This window comes from Lampris incognitus, chromosome 11 (genome assembly GCF_029633865.1).
Source record: "Lampris incognitus isolate fLamInc1 chromosome 11, fLamInc1.hap2, whole genome shotgun sequence".
NCBI lineage: Eukaryota > Metazoa > Chordata > Actinopteri > Lampriformes > Lampridae > Lampris > Lampris incognitus.
Window position 1 is genome coordinate 51358494 of NC_079221.1, and position 21152 is coordinate 51379645.

The following is a 21152-nucleotide window of genomic DNA, read 5'->3' on the forward strand; positions in this document are numbered from 1 at the left end:
GGTTTACGTTCCCGGGCTCGCCGGTGCAGGGTTGTTCCTGCTGCAGTTGGTTTTTGGAGTTGACGAATAAACATCAAACTCGCCTTCATCTGCTGTGTTTTTCCTCATCCTGCCACATTGGTGACCAGGCACGGCGCTACACCGGGGCTAGGGGGTGCTATAGCCACGTCACAAATCTGTGTAGCCCCAGTTAAGCCCAATCAAGCATTTTAGTATTTTTTATTTTTAAATATAGAAATATGTAAAATTAATAACCAGCCATTCTGTTCCCAATCCGATCCCTGGCTGCCTGTTCGTGCTGCGCGTGTACCCTATGACGTGTGTGTGTGGGGGGGGGGGTCTGGTGTGTGGGCTCGCGCAGACGCGCACGTTACGTTATGTGACTGAGCTAACTTCTGGCTAGCTAGTCGCTCATCTCGCCCATTGCGATAGACCGTTATTTGATAAAGAGAATAGTTCGGGTAGAAAATAAAAATCCAGACGCAGACCCTTTCTCCGAGGGGGACAAATAAGAACAGGGCGATGAAGATGAGTCGGAGAGGGAAACTCTTGAGCCACGACGTGACGGAGCACCAGAGCAGTTCCATGCTGCTATTGCTAGCTGCTCCACACTCACAGCCACCGGCACCGTTAGCTCCACTGTTAGGCCTATGTCTGTTAGCAGTAGCACAGCCACCGCTCCTCCTGACGTAAGCCCGTCATGTCACATATCGGGAAAGAACCCAAAAGCTGACGGGACAACCAGGTAAGGGAAGAATCCAGTCTTTATTGACGTGACCGATCTCGGGGGTAGAGCAGGAGGTGGTTCTGTGGCAGGTAGGCAGGCAGGCAGAAGTCCATGAATGGCGACGTTCCAGCGAAGACTGGTCCATAATGGAGGCCTTTTAAGGGTGAGGGCGATTGCCGGGGTGAAGGGGGGGTCAGCAGGTGTCAGCTGGTGTAGCAGGTGTCAGCTGGTGTAGCAGGTGTCAGGGGCGATCGCTTTGATGTCAAGGGCGAGAGGCTGTGACAGTACCCCCCCTCCGAGGGGCGCCACCGGGCGACCTACCAGGCCCGTCAGGGTGCGTCCTGTGGAAGTCCCGGATGAGGTTCGCGTCCAGGACAAGGCGACGAGGGACCCAACACCTCTCCTCCGGGCCATATCCCTCCCAGTCCACGAGATACTGCAGGCCGCTACCGCGGCGACGAGAGTCCAGGAGACGATGCACGGTGTAAGCCGGATGATCGTTGATCATACGAGGAGGTGGGGGCGGGGGGGGGGCGGGGGAACTAGAGGGCTGGTAGAGACAGGTTTGAGGCAGGACACATGGAAGGAAGGGGGAACCCGGAGAGTGCGGGGCAGCTTCAGACGGACCACAGAGGGGTTAATGACTTTGACAATGGGAAAGGAACCAATATACCTGGGGGACAGTTTTTTAGCGTCCGATCTCAAGGGTAGATCCTTGGTAGAGAGCCATACCTGGTCACCGGGGGAGTAGTCCGGAGCAGGGGTGCGATGACGATCCGCCAAGTGCTGGTAACGGTCGGAGGCCCTGAGCAGTGTAGCACGGGCTCGCCGCCAGGCCCGACGGCACCGACGGACATGGGCCTGGACAGACGGAACCGGAATGTCTACCTCTTGAGAAGGAAAAAGGGGGGGCTGATAGCCGTAAAGGCATTGAAAAGGGGACAACACAGTAGCAGACGATGGCAAGGTGTTATGGGCATATTCTACCCAGGGAAGTTGTGAGGACCAAGAGGATGGGTTGGCAGAAGCCAGACAGCGGAGGACAGTCTCCAATGCCTGGTTGGCCCTCTCGGCCTGGCCGTTGGTCTGAGGATGGAACCCCGATGACAGGCTGATGGTGGCACCGATGGCATAGCAGAAAGCCTTCCAGACAGCAGAAGTGAATTGGGGGCCACGGTCAGACACTATATCACGGGGAAGACCGTGGACCCGGAAAACCTCCCTGACCAGCAGATCCGCAGTCTCTCGGGCCGAAGGCAGTTTAGACAAGGGCAAAAAGTGAGCAAATTTACTGAAGCGATCAACAACAGTCAGTACAACGGTGTTACCGTCGGAGGCGGGCAGACCAGAGACGAAATCCAAGGACTCAGACTCCTCCCCATGCACACGAGACAGAGCATCGGGCTTGGCATTCCTGGAGCCAGGTCTGTACGTCAAAGAAAAATTAAAACGACCAAAAAAGAGCGCCCACCGGGCTTGGCGCGCGGTGAGTCGCTTTGCTGACTGGATGTATTCCAGGTTCTTATGGTCAGTCCACACTATAAAAGGAAGCTCAGACCCCTCCAGAAAATGTCGCCATTCCTTCAGTGCCAATTTCACCGCCAGGAGCTCACGATTCCCCACATCATAGTTCCTTTCAGCTGGGGAGAGACGGCGAGACAGGAAGGCACAGGGGTGTGTCTTGCCATCCTCACTGGAGCGCTGAGAAAGGACCGCCCCCACCCCAATCTCAGAGGCGTCTACTTCTACAACGAACTGCTTGGTTGGGTCTGGCTGGATGAGGATAGGAGCAGTGGTGAAGCGGTGCTTGAGGGCTTGGAAAGCTGCCTCTGCTACAGGGGTCCACAAGAACGGTCTGGAGGTGGAGGTAAGAGCGGTTAGTGGGGCCGCAACGCGGCTGTAGTTGCGGATGAACCGTCTGTAGAAGTTGGCAAACCCGAGGAACCTCTGAAGCTGCTTACGGCTGGTCGGGCTTGGCCACTCAAGAACCGCTCTGACCTTGGCGGGGTCCATTCTCACCTGCCCATCAGCCACGATGTAGCCCAGGAAGGTGACTGAGGGGGCATGGAATTCGCACTTCTCTGCTTTTACGAAAAGGCGGTTCTCCAGAAGCCGTTGAAGGACTTGGCGGACGTGCATGACATGCTCTGACAGGTCTCTGGAAAAAATCAGGATATCATCCAGGTAAACAAAAACGAAACGATCCAACATGTCACGTAGGACGTCATTGACCAGACTCTGGAAGACAGCTGGGGCATTAGTGAGACCAAACGGCATCACCAGATATTCAAAATGCTCCAGGGGGGGTGTTGAAGGCAGTCTTCCATTCATCTCCGTCTCGAACCCGGACCAGGTGGTAAGCATTGCGGAGGTCTAGTTTAGTGAACACTGTGGCTCCCTGGAGAGAATCAAAAGCGGAAGTCATGAGGGGCAGAGGGTACTTATTCTTGACTGTGATGTTATTGAGGCCTCTATAGTCAATACACGGCCGGAGGGTCTTGTCCTTCTTGGCCACAAAAAAGAACCCCGCACCAAGGGGTGATGATGACGGGCGAATAAGACCAGCAGCCAAGGAGTTCTTGATGTACCTCTCCATGGACTCCCGCTCAGGCTTGGAGAGGCTATATAGGCGGCTGCTGGGGAGGGGAGCGCCTGGCAGCAGGTCAATAGCGCAATCATAGGGGCGATGAGGAGGCAGGGAGAGAGCTTGCTGCTTGTTGAACACGGCTTGGAGGTCATGGTTCTCTGGAGGCACCAGTGACAGGTCAGAGGTCTCAGAGCTTGACACCTGACAGGGGACAGACTGAGGCAGAGCAGACTGGAGGCATATGGCATGACAGACGGGACTCCAACTTGAAATTCTGGCCGATGACCAATCAATATGGGGACTATGCTTAACCAGCCAGGGATGACCAAGTATAATGGGAACAAATGGAGAATTGATAACGAAAAAAGTTAACTCCTCTTGGTGGTTTCCCGACAACAGGAGGCGCACAGGCTCGGTCTTAGAGGTTATCCGGGCCAGGAGACGTCCATCCAGGGCAATAGCTTCAAGAGGCTGGTCCAGACTCACAGTGGCAAGACCTAGCTGCTTCACAACACTTGCCTCCAAAAAGCTTTCATCAGCTCCAGAGTCAATTAAAGCCAAAAGTTTAGTGGACTGACCTTTAAAACTGATGGTAGCTTGCAACTGGGTACGTGGACGAGGAGACAGAGGGCAGACAGTTGGGCTCACGAGGATCCTCCCCCTCCCTCGTGAGCGTGCTAGTTTGACGGAACGGTGAGGGCAGGAGGCGAGAAAGTGACCAGGCTGACCACAATACAAGCAGCTGTTCTCAGTGATGTGGCGTAGACGCTCCTACGGGTTGAGCCGGAAGCGGCCGAGTTGCATCGGCTCCGAAGCTGGGGAAGAGTCACGCCTCGGGCTTTCTCGGAGGACGGCAACCTCAGTCGAGCGAGCTCGGCCCCCAGAGTTTGGAGGTGTGGCCCGTGGTAAGTTGTTGTGACCAGGAAAGCGGTGTGTCCTCTCTCGCCTCCGCTCCCGGAGACGGTTGTCCACACGAATGGCCAGGGTAACCAATTCCTCCAACCCTCCAGGCTCGGGGTAGGAAACCAATTCGTCCTTTATGGATTCGCTTAGCCTGTTGGAAAAGCCGGCCTGGAGGGACTCGTTGTTCCATCCGCTCTCCGCTGATAGCGTACGGAACTCAACTGAGTTGTCAGCGACGCTGCGGGAACCCTGGCGGAGAGAGATCAGTCTTTTTGACGCATCCTTTCCCCGCACGGGATGATCAAAAACCTGGCGAAAAGCCGTGGTGAACTCTGCGTAGGATGAGGAAGTGGAGGCCCACATCTCCCACACCGCTGTAGCCCAATCCAGGGCGCTTCCCCGGAGAAGACCCATGATGTAAGCGACTTTGGCTCCATCCGTGGAATATGACTGGGGCTGCTGGTTAAACACAATCTCACACTGCATCAAAAAAGGGCGACAAAGTCCGATACCTCCACCATACTTATCGGGCGGGGCAACCCATGGTTCCTTAGCCGAAGTTGATGGCGCTGGGGGTGGCGAAGCTGGAGGGGCGGATCCCGGGCTAGCGGAGGCACTAAGTTGGGTCTGGATTCCGGAGATCTTTGAGCTGAGCCCACGGAGGGCGTCAGCCATCCCCTGTAGCACCTGGCTGTGCTGGCCGAGGACCGATTCCTGGTTGGCTACAGCCTGGCAGACCGTGGCCAGGTCTGTGGTGGGATGGTCTGCTGGGTCCATAGTGGCTGGAACGTACTGTCACGTATCGGGAAAGAACCCAAAAGCAGACGGGACAACCAGGTAAGGGAAGAATCCAGTCTTTATTGAAGTGACCAATCTCGGGGGTAGAGCAGGAGTTGGCTCTGTGGCAGGTAGGCAGGCAAGCAGAAGTCCATGAATGGCGACGTTCCAGCGAAGACTGGTCCATAGTGGAGGCCTTTTAAGGGTGAGGGCGATTGCCGGGGTGAAGGGGGGGTCAGCAGGTGTCAGCTGGTGTAGCAGGTGTCAGCTGGCGTAGCAGGTGTCAGCTGGCGTAGCAGGTGTCAGCTGGTGTAGCAGGTGTCAAGGGCGATCGCTTTGATGTCAAGGGCGAGAGGCTGTGACAAGTCACCTATTGAAAAACCAAGGCGCCCACTTCTTCAGCGTTATCCAGCCAGAAAAGTTGGACAGCAGGATCGCTACTTCAATCGTAGATGGTACGAGGATTACAAACGGCTGGAATATTCTATTTCAAAGGACCGTGCTTTCTGCTTTGCATGTCGCCACTTTCAACGTCCAGGAAACCATGGAGAGAAGGCGGCATTTACCCACTATGGCTACCAGAACTGGAAGACGGCGACAGGTTCGTTCAAGACACACAATGCTAGTGTGGAGCATAAATATGCAATGACAGCGTGGAATGAGTGGACTATTCAGAAAGAGTCTGGTTCAACAATATGCAATGCACTGAGTGATGGACATTCGAAAATAGTCCGAGCGAACAGAGAGTATATGAGAGCAGTTGCGGAGTCATTGCGTTACACTGCATACCAGGGACTTTCACAGAGAGGAGACATAGAAAACGACATGGCTGTCAAACAGGGAAACTTCCTTGAACTTTTACAGGTAATAGGCAAATTCGACAAAACAGTTGCACAGAAAATCTCAGATAATCCTAGAAATGCTAAATACACGCATCATGATATACAGAATGAAATACTAGACATTATGGCAAATAAGATTAAGGATCAGATAAGTTGTGAAATACAAGATGCTGAACTATTTGCATTGATGGTAGATGAGAGTAGGGATCTGCGGGCGCCGTGGGCAGTGCAAAAAACCCTTCCAGCCATCATTGCAACTTTAAATGACATCAAGTGGCAGCCAAATTCACGCAGATCGACTGACGCGCGGTCACTACTCTCACTCATTGATGCTGAATTCATCCTCCACCTTATCCTGTTTGAGGACCTGTTCCGCACAGCAAAGTTCATGTCTGACACTCTACAGTCCCCTGATCTTTTGCTCGAGACTGCCACTGACCTCGCACACTCGGTCATCACGAGCATAAAAGAAAAGCGCACAGAGGACTCTTGGAGAGCCATATGGAGCAAGGCAGAGGCCCTGTGCGCAATGGTCGGTGTCTCCGTACAACCCCCACAAGAGAAGAGACAATCCCAACAGCCTCGCCATCTACAGGACTTTATAGTTGAAGCTCCAATTCAAACAGAACATCCATCCATGTCCTCTCCGGATGAAACCCGAACGTCCTCATTCTACCCTGTCATTGACCGACTTGTGAATGTAATGACCCGACGCTTTTCCACAGAAGCAGGTCTAGTTATCATGGGAACGTCAGCCCTCAACCCCAAGCATGTCACATTCCTTCAAAAGGAGAGCCTTGTGCCCATGGCACATCACTATGGAATCAGAGAGGACAAATTGCTGGCCGAGGTGCACCAAGTGCGCCGGCTCTTGGAAAGAAAAAAAGAACAGGGCGAGACAGTTGGCAGCACACCTGAATTCCTGTCCATGCTTAAACCTTACAAAGACTCCTTCGTGGACATCTATAAACTTTTACGCATATCTGTCATACTGCCGGTAACCTCCGCGTCATGTGAGTGCAGTTTTTCCTGCATGCGGCGTGTAAAAACCTACCTGAGAAACAGAATGGCAAACCCTCGACTCAGCAACCTTGCCTGCCTGTCCACACATGCAGAAAGAACCAAGGCCCTGGATGTCCAGAAGATAACAGACTCATTTGCACTGAACCACAACAACAGACGCACTGTCCTTCGATAAAACAACACTTTGACTTGGTGAGTACTAACTGATTAATTTATTATAAATATGCCATAGGATATTGTATTGTTATGTGGTATTAAGTTGGCTAATTTAGTTTATTGTGCGCCTGTCGTAGGCTCATCTATTATTATGATTTTGCAACTTAAAGGCCTTTTATTTATTGACAGAGCCGCCGCGCCTATCTGGTGGTGGGAATATGATTCAATGGCGCTGATCTGGATCTGGAAGGAGCAACCAGACGCGTGCATAGGCCTTTTGTTGGCCAACAAGCACTTTTGCAAATATAATCGCTAAATTCGTTTTACAAGTGTGTGCACAGTGAACATGCATAGGCTAAATGCATTGCACTTCTCGTTGTGGCAATCCTTTGGATATTATTGATTTAATTTTACTGACGTTGTGATTGCCATGTCATCCAAACATTATTAGATGTATTACCAATGCACAGTTGTCTGTTTATGCATATGGTATAAATGCACTTATTTTTGTTATCGCATTGTGGATGTAGGCCTGTGTTGTTATTAATTGCGGCTGCATCGGCGCTGCCCGGTGGGAAAAAAAACCTTTGCACGTGAAAGGTGGTTTTTGTCATTGCCTTGTGATGTGAAGTTGCGGTCACTTGTATTAGGCTACACACTACACTATAGCTATTTTGTTTAATATTCTTTGGCCAAATTCAATTAAAAACGACATTTATATCGAATGTGCTGTGTGCCATATCTGTTTTTATTGAAAAAAACGAGAACTTCCTTCTAAAGTAACTCTGAACTTCTGAAAATCAACTATTTTCTTAGCACCCCCACGTATTGGTCTAGCCCACCTTCAGCACCAGGAGAGAAACAATCCTGGCGCCGGCCATGTTTGCATGGTAAAAGCACAGGCCGGGCTCCTGTCGCCGACCGGGGGTTGCCGCGGCGACCACCATGGAGTCACCAGGTGGTGGCGTGTGGGGGTGGGCAGGGGTGAGCGCGGACGCGCAGTGCTGCTGTTGGCTGGCCAGGAAGAACTTGTCAGCTTCTTCAGCTAGCTTGCGGCAATCGGTGATGCTGGTGTTAGCCAAAGCGGCCCGCACCTGAGCAGGCAGCTGCCGCAGAACCAGCTCGGGTGGCCTGCTGTCACCCAAGCCTTGCAGAGAAAAGAGGCGGTGGGCCCTCTCGGCGTCGGACAGTTCAAAAAGCTTCAAGAGGTGGTCTCTGAGCCCCTTGTATTTGTCTGCCGCCGGAGGATTTGTAAGGAGACTCACCACTCTAGTTGCAGTCCAACCCCCGAGCGCCGATACCACGTGGTAGTATTTAGTAGCGTCGTCCGTTATCTTGCGGATAGCAAACTGCGCTCCCGCCTGGGCGAACCACGTCGTTGCCGATGACTCCCAGAACTCTGGCAGTTTGAGAGAAACCGCGTTGATGTCGTCAACCATGTTCGTTTGAAAGATTGTCTCTGATAACTACCAAGAGACAAACGTCGGGGTCACCAGTGTAGAGGAGCTCAAGCAGGAGTCGTGACAGCTTTCTCTTTCGGCTACACAACGTGCACCATTTATTCCTTCCCCCATTACAACAACAAAAACCCGCGCAGCGGAAGTGCGTCACTGCAAACCCGAACTGGGAAAACAGCAGCTGTAAACCAACGTTCCTACCAGCTCAATAAGGGGAATTATGTAGCCCCATAACCACTACAAGGTTATATTTGGTTAAAATCATAATTCTTTACATTGCTCTCAAACAACAAGGCAACGTGACTGGAAACTCTGAAATCAGCAGTTTTCTAAATATATTGTGTGAAGCACCGACTTTTATCAATGGATGACCACATTTATTTTGTCCATTTTCTCAGGAGGCTAAACTCTGGTTTCAGAGGTTAGGGGATTCAGTAATCGTTCAAAGTAAATCTCACACTTTCATGTCATGTAGGATTTACTTTCCATTTTATTGAAATGGTACTTTTTGTGTGATCATAGGATGTATACAGATGTGAGGACAACACAAGAGAAACACTGACAAAACTGACAAATTTGAAAAGAATATTTAATATTTTTTTATTTGTTCATTAGTATGAAACCAGTAATACGATAACAATAATAGAATAGAAAAACAGACAATGCAACTAATACCATATATTAGAAGAAGACCGGGAAAAACATATTACTACAATTATATATTTGTTATTATTATTATTACTATTATTATTATTATTATTATTGTTATTATCATTATTGTTATTGATGGTGATGTTGTTGTTATAGAGCTTACCGTATGTCCCAGCTGGCAGATCAGTCACTGTGAAACAGAGGGAGGTTTTTGTACGGCTCTCTATCACCGTGTGAACACCCACTGACTATTGATATTGTGGTGACTCTGACAGTAGTAAACTGCTGTATCCTCAGCCTGGACTCCACTGATGGTCAGGGTGAAGTCAGTCACAGACCCACTGCTACTAAACCTCGATGGAGTTCCTGACCGAAGAGTGTTTGCGTAATAAATGAGGAGTTTAGGAGTTTCTCCAGGTTTCTGTTGGTACCAGGAGATACAGGGTGTCCCGCTACTATCACAACCAGTAGAAGCAGGTTGACTCAGTTTGCATGCCAGACTGACTGATCCTCCTACATTGGCAGCTTTCATTGAGGGAGTCTGAGTCACAGTGACCTGACTGCTTGATCCTGAAAACAGAAACACACAAACAGACTGAAAGTGAAGGCCTTCATTGTCTCACATGTACATCTGGAAATCTCTGTGAAAGGACAGATGTGTTACTCATTACATCACATAAACACATAGAATTCCTTTTTTCAGGTGTTGTTTTAACTGAAACTCAACAGTGTAAAACACAAACAGGGACTTGGTAGAAACAATGTGCAGGTGGGGAAACACAAACTGGTGAGATCAGAGAAAGTTCTTTCAGGAGAGGAAAAGTTGAGATGAGGAAAACAAGGAAGACAGTGAATCATCTCTGCCGGTCTTACCTTGAATAAAGGCAGCACATGTCAGGATGAAAATGCTGCTCCAACACATGGTTTTTACCTTTGCTGTCACAATGAACAAGTGTTGGTGGCTTTGCTTTGGACTTGCAGAGTTATAAAGGTTTCATGAGCACTGAAGCATGTCCTTCAAAGAAGAAGTGTCCTCTCTATGCAAATGAGCTTCCTGGTGAGACTGCTGTTAGTAGCAGATGTGTATATCATGTCCTGTGAGGACACACCGTCTTGTGTGTGCTCCAGCCACTTATTACAGTAGTCACCACCACCTTCTGTGACTAATGCCAAGTTAGATGAAGAAGAAATGATCTTGGATTAAGAACACTCTATAACACTTCGTAACACCTTGAGAAGTTATGTGAAATTGTCATGCTTTGATTTCATGATATTCAGATTATACCGTTCACACACTCGAACACAAATCCAGTTCATGATGAAACTGGAAGAAAAAAAAACTTCTCTCAGGGTTTTTCATTTATGTCCAAATACAAGCTCCCCTACATATGCAGATCTTCTTGTTTGTCTTTCAGCTTGTTTCCTGTTTCTCAGGGGTCACCACAGTGGATTTTACAGTTTCCATCGTACTGATGGAAACTGGGCGCAGCATCAATGGAGGCCGTTGTTAACCCAGGCCTTGACAGATCCGGTCTGGTCTTGTCCTCACCTTTAAGACCCTTAATAACCTAGCTCCTTCATATCTTTCTGAACTCCTTCATATCCACACGCCCTCCCACACTCTCAGATCCTCTTCTGCTCTCTAACTCACTGCACCTTTGGCCCTCTTGACTACCATGGGGTCTAGAGCCTTCAGTCATTCTGCCCCCCGCCTATGGACCTCTCTCCCACAAGACAGTCACAAGACTGACTCTCTTTCAACCTTCAAATCTCATCTCAAAACGCACCTTTTCAAACTGGCATATTCAGTCTGATCCACGCTTCATTGAGTTTGGTGCAGATGATGATGTTATACTTATCTGTTGTGTTAACTTCTTATTGTCTACCTGCTTTGTTTTGATGCTCTGCTGTCTGATACAGTGCTGCTTGTTTTTTACTGTGTTCTGTAAGGTGCTCACAGATAAAATGTTTTATTATTATTATCATCATCATCATCATCATCATCATCATTATTATTATTATTATTTACTTTTTTTATTTTTTTTAATCAGCAAAACGATTTGACAAAATTCACGCTGGATACCCTTCCTGACACAACCAGTAACCCTCTGGACAGGGGCACAGGTAAAGCACAGGATGGCGCCACATATACAAATAACCTCCCTGAAATCAGTTGCTATTGTCTAACATTCCTGATTGTTGTGTGCAGAGATGAACTTAATCCCAAATCAAGTATTGTCTGAGAAGATCTGTGCACCAATAAGAAACAAACAGGCGAGAACAAGACTGGGTGCTAACTGAAGCTACAGTCTACTACTGCTACTACTACTACTACTACTACTACTACTACTACTGCTGCTACTACTACTACTACTACTACTTCTACTGCTACTACTACTGCTACTACTACTACTGCTAGTACTACTACTACTGCTGCTACTACTACTACTACTGCTACTGCTACTACTACTACTACTATTGCTACTGCTGCTACTACTACTACTGCTACTACTACTACTACTGCTACTGCTACTAATACTACTGCTACTATTTTCGGCTGCTCCTGTTAGGGGTCGTCACTGCGGATCATCCATTTCAGTCTAAGTCTAAGACAGTCTAAGTCTAAGTCAGTTTAAGTCTAAGACAGGGGCATGGACACACGTGCTGTTGCATCATGGTACTTTTTGTTTCTAAACTGCGTTGAAACAGTTAAGTTGTGTTCCACTTAATGTCTGACGTCAGAAATTCTAACTGGTTGGTCACAAAAAGAAGTGCTGCACCTCCCAGTGGCCAGACTGGAAATAACAGGGGACAAATATGGACACCCACAAGAGACTGACGTTAATATGGCTGGCATTATGTCAGTAATATTTGGCAATGTAAACTGGCCCATTACCAAAGAAATGTATCAGCTGTGTTGTAAATTAATATTTCAAACGTGTGTTTGGCCATTTAACACAGTTTTTTATTTTTCATAAAGTTTGAGACCATTCAATGTTGAAAATCAAAATTATATGTATTTCAGAGAAGACATTGTGAATAATACTGTGTACTATTATGCTATACAGCCTTGCTGAGCTCTAATAAGTGCATCTTGGTGACCTACAGACTGAAAAGAAACCCTCTGAGTTTCACACTTCAACTTAAAGGACCAGACGACCCCATTTTTCCAGTAAGAAGTTGAAATTCCGGACTTTCCAGCACATCCGGAACACATAAGTGCATAGTGTAGCATATGTTTTTGTGCTCGCATTAAAATGTGTACTCACAACTCTTTTAACAGAGATACGTATGTATGTGTTTATTGAAGACGTTGATCACTTCTCCTACTTCGGCAGCCTTCTCTCCTCATAAACTGACATCGAGTCTGAGGTCAACCATCTCCTGAGTTGTGTCAGTGGTGCTTATGCCAGACTCAGTAGGAGTCTTTGAAGACCGAGACCTAAAGGCCCAAACAAAACTCCTGGTCCACAGAGGGGTGGTTCCCCCCACCCTGCTGTATGAAGCAGAGTCATGGACCACCTACAGCAGGCACCTGAGAGTCCTGGAACAATACCGCCAAAGATCCTTATGAAAGATGCTGAGGATCAGCTGGAAGGACAGACGCACCAACATCAGTGTTCTGGAAGAAGCCAACATGACTAGCATCACCACCACAATACTGCAGCACCAACTCTGATGGACAGGCCGTGTCATCCGCATGTCCAACACACGTCTCCCCAAAGAGATCCTGTACCCCAGCTGAAGGAAGGTCAGTGAGCTCCCGGCAGGCAAAAGAAAAAAATCCGTTTCAAGGACAATATCAAGCCCAGTCTGAAGAAATTCACCATCACATCGAGCACCTGGGAAGACATTGCACTGGATAGTTGATCCTGGCAGAAATCCGTGCAGGAGGTAGCTGCATGTCATGAAATGGAGCTCCACTGTGCTGCAGAGAAAAAACCACAGCACCACAAGGAGACAGAGAACAAGACTCAACCACCACCACCAACCACCACCACTTTCCCCTGTCCACACTGCACCAAAGTATGTGGATCGCAGATCTGCCTCTACAACCATCTGAAGACCCACAAGTAGTCAAACCAATTGAGAGGACAGTCATACTCGCTTCGAGTGACCGCTGATGATGATGATGATGATGATGATGATGATGATGATGATGCATGTGTGTACGTATGTACTTATTTTTTTATGATAACTGTTGCTCAATTCTGATGGTTGTAAAGCACTTTGGCACAAACCTGTCTTGGTGTTGAGTTGCTCTAAAAATAAATGTGACCTTGACCGAGACCTTGTTATTATATCACATGACAGGAACATGTTATAGGAAATGTTCCATCATCTCAGCCTCAATAACATCCTCAAACATTTTATCAATGTTGCAGTGAGAATGTTATTCCTTTATTTTGAAACGTTGTGGTAATGTTTCATAAAATAAAATTATATAATCTGCTACCTCAACAACGTCCCCAAAACATCCCCACAATGCTGCAGACAAAACCTTCTACCTGTGTTAGAATACCACACTACAGGAAGTCTGTGAATGTTCTCATTCATCCAGGTCATGGTTGTCCAAAGGAATTGAATCGAGTGCAGCTGGATTTGGTACATATCCGTGAAGACGTTTCGCCTCTCATCCAAGAGGCTTCATCAGTTCGTGCCTTTCTGACTAGACCAAGCTAGTCTGACTGGCTGGTGATGAAACTCAGATATTTATCCTCTTTGGAGTCGTTATCAGAGCTATTGATGTCAATGGCTCTTTGTGATCCGATGTTAAGCAGCGACGGTCATTGGAGGTGTTAGTTTTGACTTCGTTAGTGCTCCATTCAGTGGTCATGAGTCGTTGGAGCCGTTAGTGAGCGACTGTTGTTCTTGGAGGCTAGGCTTCTTGAGTCTCCTGGGTAGAGATGAAAGGACGGCATTGTAAGTGGGAGGTAGGTGGTGTGGCAGACCTCCTTCTCTGTTGAGGGATGGTCTTTCCAGTTTCACATAGATGGCTTCCTTCACCCCTCTTTCAAACTATCTATCTTCTCTGCCAAAAATGTGTACGTTGCTGTCCTGGAAGGAGTGTGTCTTCTCCTTTAGGTGTAGATAGACTGCTGAGTCTTGTCCTGAGGAGTTTGGCCTTCTGTGTTGGGCCATCCGTTTGTGTGGTGGTTGTTTGGTTTCTCCTATGTATAGGTCAGTGCAAACCTCATTGATTGTACAGCATACACCAGACTGCTTTTCCGGGTGTGTGGTACACGGTCTTTGGGATGAACCAGTCTTTGTCGGAGTGTGTTGCTGGGTTTGAAGTATACCGGGATGCGGTGTTTATTAAACATTCTCCTGAGTTTCTCGGAGACCCCAGAAACATACGGGATGACTATGTTATTCCTTCTGTTCCTCTTCTCCTCATCGCTCACCTGGTTGGTCTTTCTGGAACGTGTTATGTTTTCACAAAGGTCCAACTGGGGTAGCCGCAGGTTTTTAAAGCTTCCCTCAGGTGTTTGTGTTCTTCCCGTTGGGCCTGAGTGCTGCTGGGCACATTATCAGCTCTGTGTTACAGAGTTCTGATGATGCTCAGTTTGTGTTCCAGAGGGTGGTGTGAGTCGAAAAGTAGATATTGTTCTGTGTGTGTAGGTTTCCTGTAAACCTCAATGTGGAGGCTCCTGTCTTCCCCAATGTGGACGTCACAGTCCAAGAAGGGCAAACTCTTGTACTTTACGTCTTCCCTTGTGAACTTAATGTTCTTGTCCACTGAGTTGATGTGTTTGGTAAACGCTTACACCTCTTATGTTTGGATTTTGACCCATGTGTCGTCCACATATCTGAACCAGTGGCTCGGAGGTGTTCCTCTGAAGAAGTTCAGGGCCCTGTGTTCTACCTCTTCCATATATAAGTTGGCCACAATGGGAGATACCGGTGAGCCCATTGCACAGCCGTTTTTCTGTCTGTAAAACTGGCCCCTGAATTGGAAATATGTGGTGTTCAGGCAAAGGTCCAGTAGTTGGCAAATCTGGTCTGGGCTGAGGTTGGTCCTATTGTGGAGGGTGTTGTCACGTAGCAAACGTTGCCTCACAGTTTCCAAAGCCTTCATGGTTGGGATGCAGGTGAATAACGAGGTCACGTCGTAGGATACCATGGTTTCATCCGGTTCCAGTTTTACGCCTTGGACCTTGTCCTCGAAATCAATGGAGTTTTGGATATGGTGAGGTGTTTCGCCCATTAAAGGGGTCAATATGTTGGAACTCCATCGAGGTTTAGTGGCAGTGGGTCTGGGACTGACTTCACCCTGACAATCGGTGGAGTCCAAGCTGAGGATACAGCAGTTTACTACTGTCAGAGTCTCCACATTATCAATAGTCAGGCTGTGTTCACACGGTGATAGAGAGCCGTACAAAAACCTCCCTCTGTTTCACAGTGACTGATCTGCCAGCTGGGACATATGGTAAGCTCTATAACAACAATTAATTAACAATAATAACAACAATAATAATTATAATAATATAATAATAATAATCATAATAATAATAATGACAATAATATAACAATAATAATGACAACAAACAATAATAATAATGATAACAACAACAATAATATTAATAATAATAATAATAATAAATATATCCGCAAGGGGCGATTAATGGGGTCCAAGCAGTATTGCAGCCGCCATGTGTCCGATCTGTTTCATATTTGGTACATGGCTTCTATGTTCCACAAAGAATAAGCCTATCAAGTTTCATGGAGATTGGCCGTTCACACTAGCAGATATTAGCTGCTGAATTTTGATTGGCTGTTTGGCAGCCATTTTGGTAATCCAGCCAATCAGCACTTTAAGCAATGTAGCCAAATGGGTCCAAGTATAAGTATACCAAATTTCAGATTTTTTGATAAAGCTGTTTTTGAGATGTCGGATTACTTGGGTCGCCTGTGTCCTAGACGATTACCGTAATTTTTTAAAATGTCGTAACACTTCCATTGCTTCAGAAACATGTGCCAGAGTTTCCAAAACTGGACCAGACGGTGTCTGATTTCTTGCGTCCTAGCCGACTGCCGTAAAAAGAAAAAGTATGTCGTTATACCCAGGTGTCCTGGCGGGTGGTATGTAGAGCTGCAGCGCTTCCACACTAAATAAGTCAAAATAGCGGGCAAACTATATGACTGACATAGGTGGTCCCAAAACAAAGTTGTAGAGCACATTCAGTTACATAGGTCTGTGTAGTTTTGTGTTGTTCTGACTTATGGTGTGGGAATTATAGGCTTTTACGCATGACCCTTGGTTATAGCGCCACCATCTGGCTGACATGGGTGATTTGTAGTGCCAGAGTAGGAGGGACCGTATGAATCCACCTACCAAATTTGGTTGGTCTAGGACTTATGGTTGCTGAGCCTCAGACACATTTAGCTGAGAAACCGCGCCAAAACTAATACAAGTCAAAATGGCGGGCAAACTATATGGCTGACATATGTGGTCCCAATAACAAAGTTGTAGAGCACATTCAGATGCATAGGTCTGTGCAGTTTTGTGTTGATCTGACTTATGGTGTGGGAATTACGCATGACCCTTTGTTATAGCGCCACCATCTGGCTGACATAGGTGGTTTGTGGTGCCTGAGTAGTGGGGGGCCATGGGAATCCACGTACCAAAGTTGGTTGGTCTAGGACTTATGGTTGCTGAGCCTCACACACTTTTAGCGGAGAAAAATAATAACAATCCTAGCAAATACAATAGGGTTCCAGCAGTTTCGCTGCTTGGACCCCTAATAATAAGAATGTACAAATGTTCCTGTCATGAGTAATATTAGTATTGTGGCGGACACTAGGGGCTATGCCTCTCACCCAGCAGGACTGTTAGCTGGGGGCGTGGTTTACGTTTCCGGGGCTTGCTGGTGCAGGGTTGTTCCTGCTGCAGTTGTTTTTTGGAGTTGAGGAATAAACATCAAACTCGCCTTCGTCCGCTGTGTTTTTCCCCATCCTGCCACATTGGTGAGGGCAGATAGAATCCTTTCCCTATCCGGTTTGGGCGACGGGACGGCTGTGGATCTCATGGACAATATGCTGTCGCTGCTAGGCTCAGACGAAGGTGGATTCCTTTTCCCGCACGTTTTCATGCGCCAGCTCCCGTCTCCTGTGCGCGCGGCTTTGGCTAACTCCCCGTGTCTGGCCGCTGGTGACTGCCGAGGTTTGGCTGAGGAGGCCGATCGGGTCCTGCTGGCTACCAGACGGTTCTCTGTGCAGAGTGTGGCATCGGAGTCTCTCCAGCCGGCGTCGGAGGACGCGGACCCGGCAGTGGTGGCTGGAGTGACTGCCCGGAGACGGCGCGGGAGCGGCCTCTGTTTCTTCCACCGGCGGTTCGGCGGCAAGGCGAGGCGCTGCGTCCCTCCGTGCACGTTTGAGGCGGCGGGAAACTCCCGGGCAGCGCTCAGTAGCAGCTGTGGGCGCTGGCGGACGTAGTGAGCTGCTCTTCATTAAGGACACGATGTCAGAAAGACGGTTTCTGGTGGACTCAGGGTCGCAAAAGAGCCTACTCCCTCCTGCTAAGACAGACAGGTCGGCCGAAGGCGGCGGCCCACTGTTGAGTGCAGTTAACGGTTCGTCCATTGCGTTGTTTGGCACAAGGTTGGTGACTGTTTGCTTCCGCGGGCGCCATTTTGAGTGGGACTTTGTAGTGGCCGCCATTACTGTTCCTATTATCGGCGCGGATTTTCTGTGTGCTAATGGTCTGCTGGTTGATGCTGCAAACCGCCGTTTAATTGATGCTGTGTCTTTCGCCACTTTTCCGTGCGAGACAGGGGGAGCCGGGCCGTTAACACACGCTAACTTTTTAGCATTAGGGGATGTTTTTCAACGTTTGCTGGCGGATTCTCCATCGGTGACTACGCCTGCCTTTTCCACCGCGGTTACTAAACACGGGGTAGAACATTTCATTCCCACTCTGGGACCGCCAGTTTTTGCGCGCGCGCGGCGCCTCGACGCGATAAAACGGGCTCCAGCTAAGGAGGAGTTCGCCATCATGGAGCGTCTGGGTATAGTGAGGCGTTCCAACAGCCCGTGGGCCTCGCCGCTTCACATGGTGCCCAAGGCGGATGGGTCGTGGCGGCCTTGCGGCGACTTTCGCCGCCTGAACATCCCACACATTCAGGACTTTTCCATACGCCTGGCAGGTACCACTACTTTCTCTAAGGTGGACCTGGTGCGCGGCTATCATCAGGTTCCTGTGCGCGCAGAGGACGTGCCCAAGACCGCAGTGATCACCCCGTTTGGGCTTTTTGAGTTCATGCGCATGCCCTTTGGCTTGAAGGGGGCAGCGCAAACCTTTCAGAGGCTGATGGACTCGGTGTTGCGTGACCTTGCCTTCGTGTTCGTTTATCTCGACGATATATTAGTGGCCAGTCCGTCAGCTGAAGAGGACCTGGCGCACCTGAAACAGGTTTTCCGTCGCCTGGACGAACACGGCCTGATAGTCAACCCGGCCAAGTGTCAGTTTGGACTGCCGGTGATTGACTTCTTGGGTCACCGCATTTCGCCGCAAGGCGCGGTCCCGTTGCCTTCTAAGGTGCAAGCGCTGGCGGAATTTCCCCGCCCAGTCTCTGTTAAGGCATTGCAGGAATTCTTGGGCATGGTGAATTTCTATAACCGTTTCCTCCCTCGCGCTGCCCACCTCCTTCAGCCACTTTACGAAGCCCTGCGGCTTAAGAAGGCTAACGACCCAGTCGACTGGACTCCCGAACGGGTCCAGGCCTTTGACGGAGCTAAGTGCGCCCTGGCTAACGCTGCCCTCATCGCCCATCCCACACCCACGGCGTCCATAGCTTTAACAACCGATGCGTCTGACATAGCCGTGGGGGCTGTGGTTGAACAGCGCGTGGCGAATGCGTGGCAGCCACTCGCATTTTTTAGCCCCAAACTGCGAGACAGCGAGGGCAAGTACAGCGTTTTTGACCGGGAGTTGCTGGCACTGCACCTTGCAACCCGGCATTTCCGCTTCCTGCTGGAGGGTCGCCCATTCACGGCTTATGTGGATCATAAGCCGCTGACTTTCGCCATGTCCAAGGTGACTGAGCCGTGGTCTGCTCGTCAGCAGCGCCACCTAGCGGCAATCTCCGAGTTCACAACGGACATTCAGCATGTGGCCGGGAAGTCCAACCCTGTTGCTGATTGTCTGTCGCGTGTGCTTGTGTGTCCTGTGCACCTCGGTGTGGATTTCTCCGCTATGGCTGCCGACAGCCCAGCGACCCGGACGTCCTTGCCCTTAGGTCAACGCGTACCGGTCTCAAGCTAGAGGACGCTGTGATGCAGGAAGGCAGTCCTCCCCTCCTCTGCGTTGTCTCCACCGGCCGTCCCCGCCCCGTTGTTCCAGTGGCCTGGCACCGTCGAGTTTTCGATTCGATTCACTCCCTCTTGCACCCTGGAGTTCGGGCGTCGGTGAAGTTGGTCGGTTCCAAGTTCGTTTGACCTGGCCTCCGCGAGGACATCAAGGGGTGGGCAGCTGCATGTGTAGCGTGCCAGCGCGCTAAGGTCCACCAGCACACTAAATCGCCCCTCGAACCATTTCCGATCCCGGCCAGACGTTTCGACCACGTGCATGTGGACCTGGTGGGCCCTCTACCTTCTTCACAGGTTTTACGCACCTGCTCACAATGGTAGATCAGACCACCAGGTGGCCAGAGGTTGTCCCTCTGTCCTCCACAACATCCCCGGATGTTGCACGCGCTTTTCTTTCCTCCTGGGTCGCCCGTTTCGGCACTCCGTCAGATATCACCTCAGACAGGGGCCCCCAGTTCGTGTCAGAGCTCTGTTCGGCACTTGCGCGATCCTTGGGTGTGCAGGTACACCGCACTACCACGTACCACCCTCAGGCTAACGGCTTGTGTGAACGTTTTCACCGGTCGCTCAAGGCAGCTCTGTGCGCTGCGCTCTCGGATGGTAACTGGGTGGATCGTTTACCTTGGGTTTTGCTCGGGTTGCGCTCGGCTCCTAAGGAGGACCTCGACGCTTCCCCCGCTGAACTGGTGCTCGGTCAGCCGCTCCGCGTCCCTGGGGAATTTTTGCCTGGGAGTTCCGCTCCTCGACCCCGCCCGGCCGTTTATCCTTTTTTGTCCAACAGCACTCGGGTTCCAGGCCCCGTTCACCACTGTTTTCCGCGGTCGTTCGTGCCTGCGGAGCTCATGTCGGCTCGTTTTGTTTTGTACGGCATGATGCTCACCGCTCGCCCCTCCAACCCCCATACGATGGCCCATTTCGGGTTCTTGAGACGGGTCCTAAGGGTTTTGTGCTGGATATGGGTGGGCGTAGGGACTGTGTCACGCTTGATAGGCTTAAACCCGCGCACAGGGTGGCAAGCGAAGTTGTGTTTCCGGCCCAGGTTCCCCGTCGGGGTCGTCCTCCTTCCAGGACCCCGGCAGTATCTTCACGGGTTCAGCGTTCTGCTTCTCAGCCGGCTTTGGACTGTGTTTCACCTACTGTTTCGGCTGAGGGACGGCGCAGCCGTTATGGCAGGCTGCTTAAGCCTCCAGTGAGACACTAATTTTCTATCCAGGAATCCCTTCTGGGTGTTCGAGGGGGGCTGCGTGGGCGTGGTTTACGTTCCCGGGCTCTCTGGTGCAGGGTTGTTCCTGCTGCAGTTGGTTTTTGGAGTTGAGGAATAAACATCAAACTCGCCTTGGTCTCCTGTGTTTTTCCTCATCCTGCCATAGTATCACTATTGATTGTGTTTTATTTCTTATTACTATACTGCTATGGGCTTCTTTATTCAGCTGGTGGCATAGCTGTCCCATTTGGTACCCTACTGAGACAACTAAGTTAGCTGTCCTTTGCATCCACTGTGTTGTTGTCGTTCAACAATGCTGCATAGCACATGAGTTGTTTATTTTATGTCTTTATTTCACTGTCCTCCCATGTGACATAATAAACATGACTGATATGATTTATGAATAAAATAATAGTAAAAGCTCCATGTGTTTTGTTTCAGGGTGTAAAGGAGACACTTTACTGACCCAGACTCCAGAGTCTGTCTCAGTCCAGACAGGAGGTCCTGTCTCCATCAG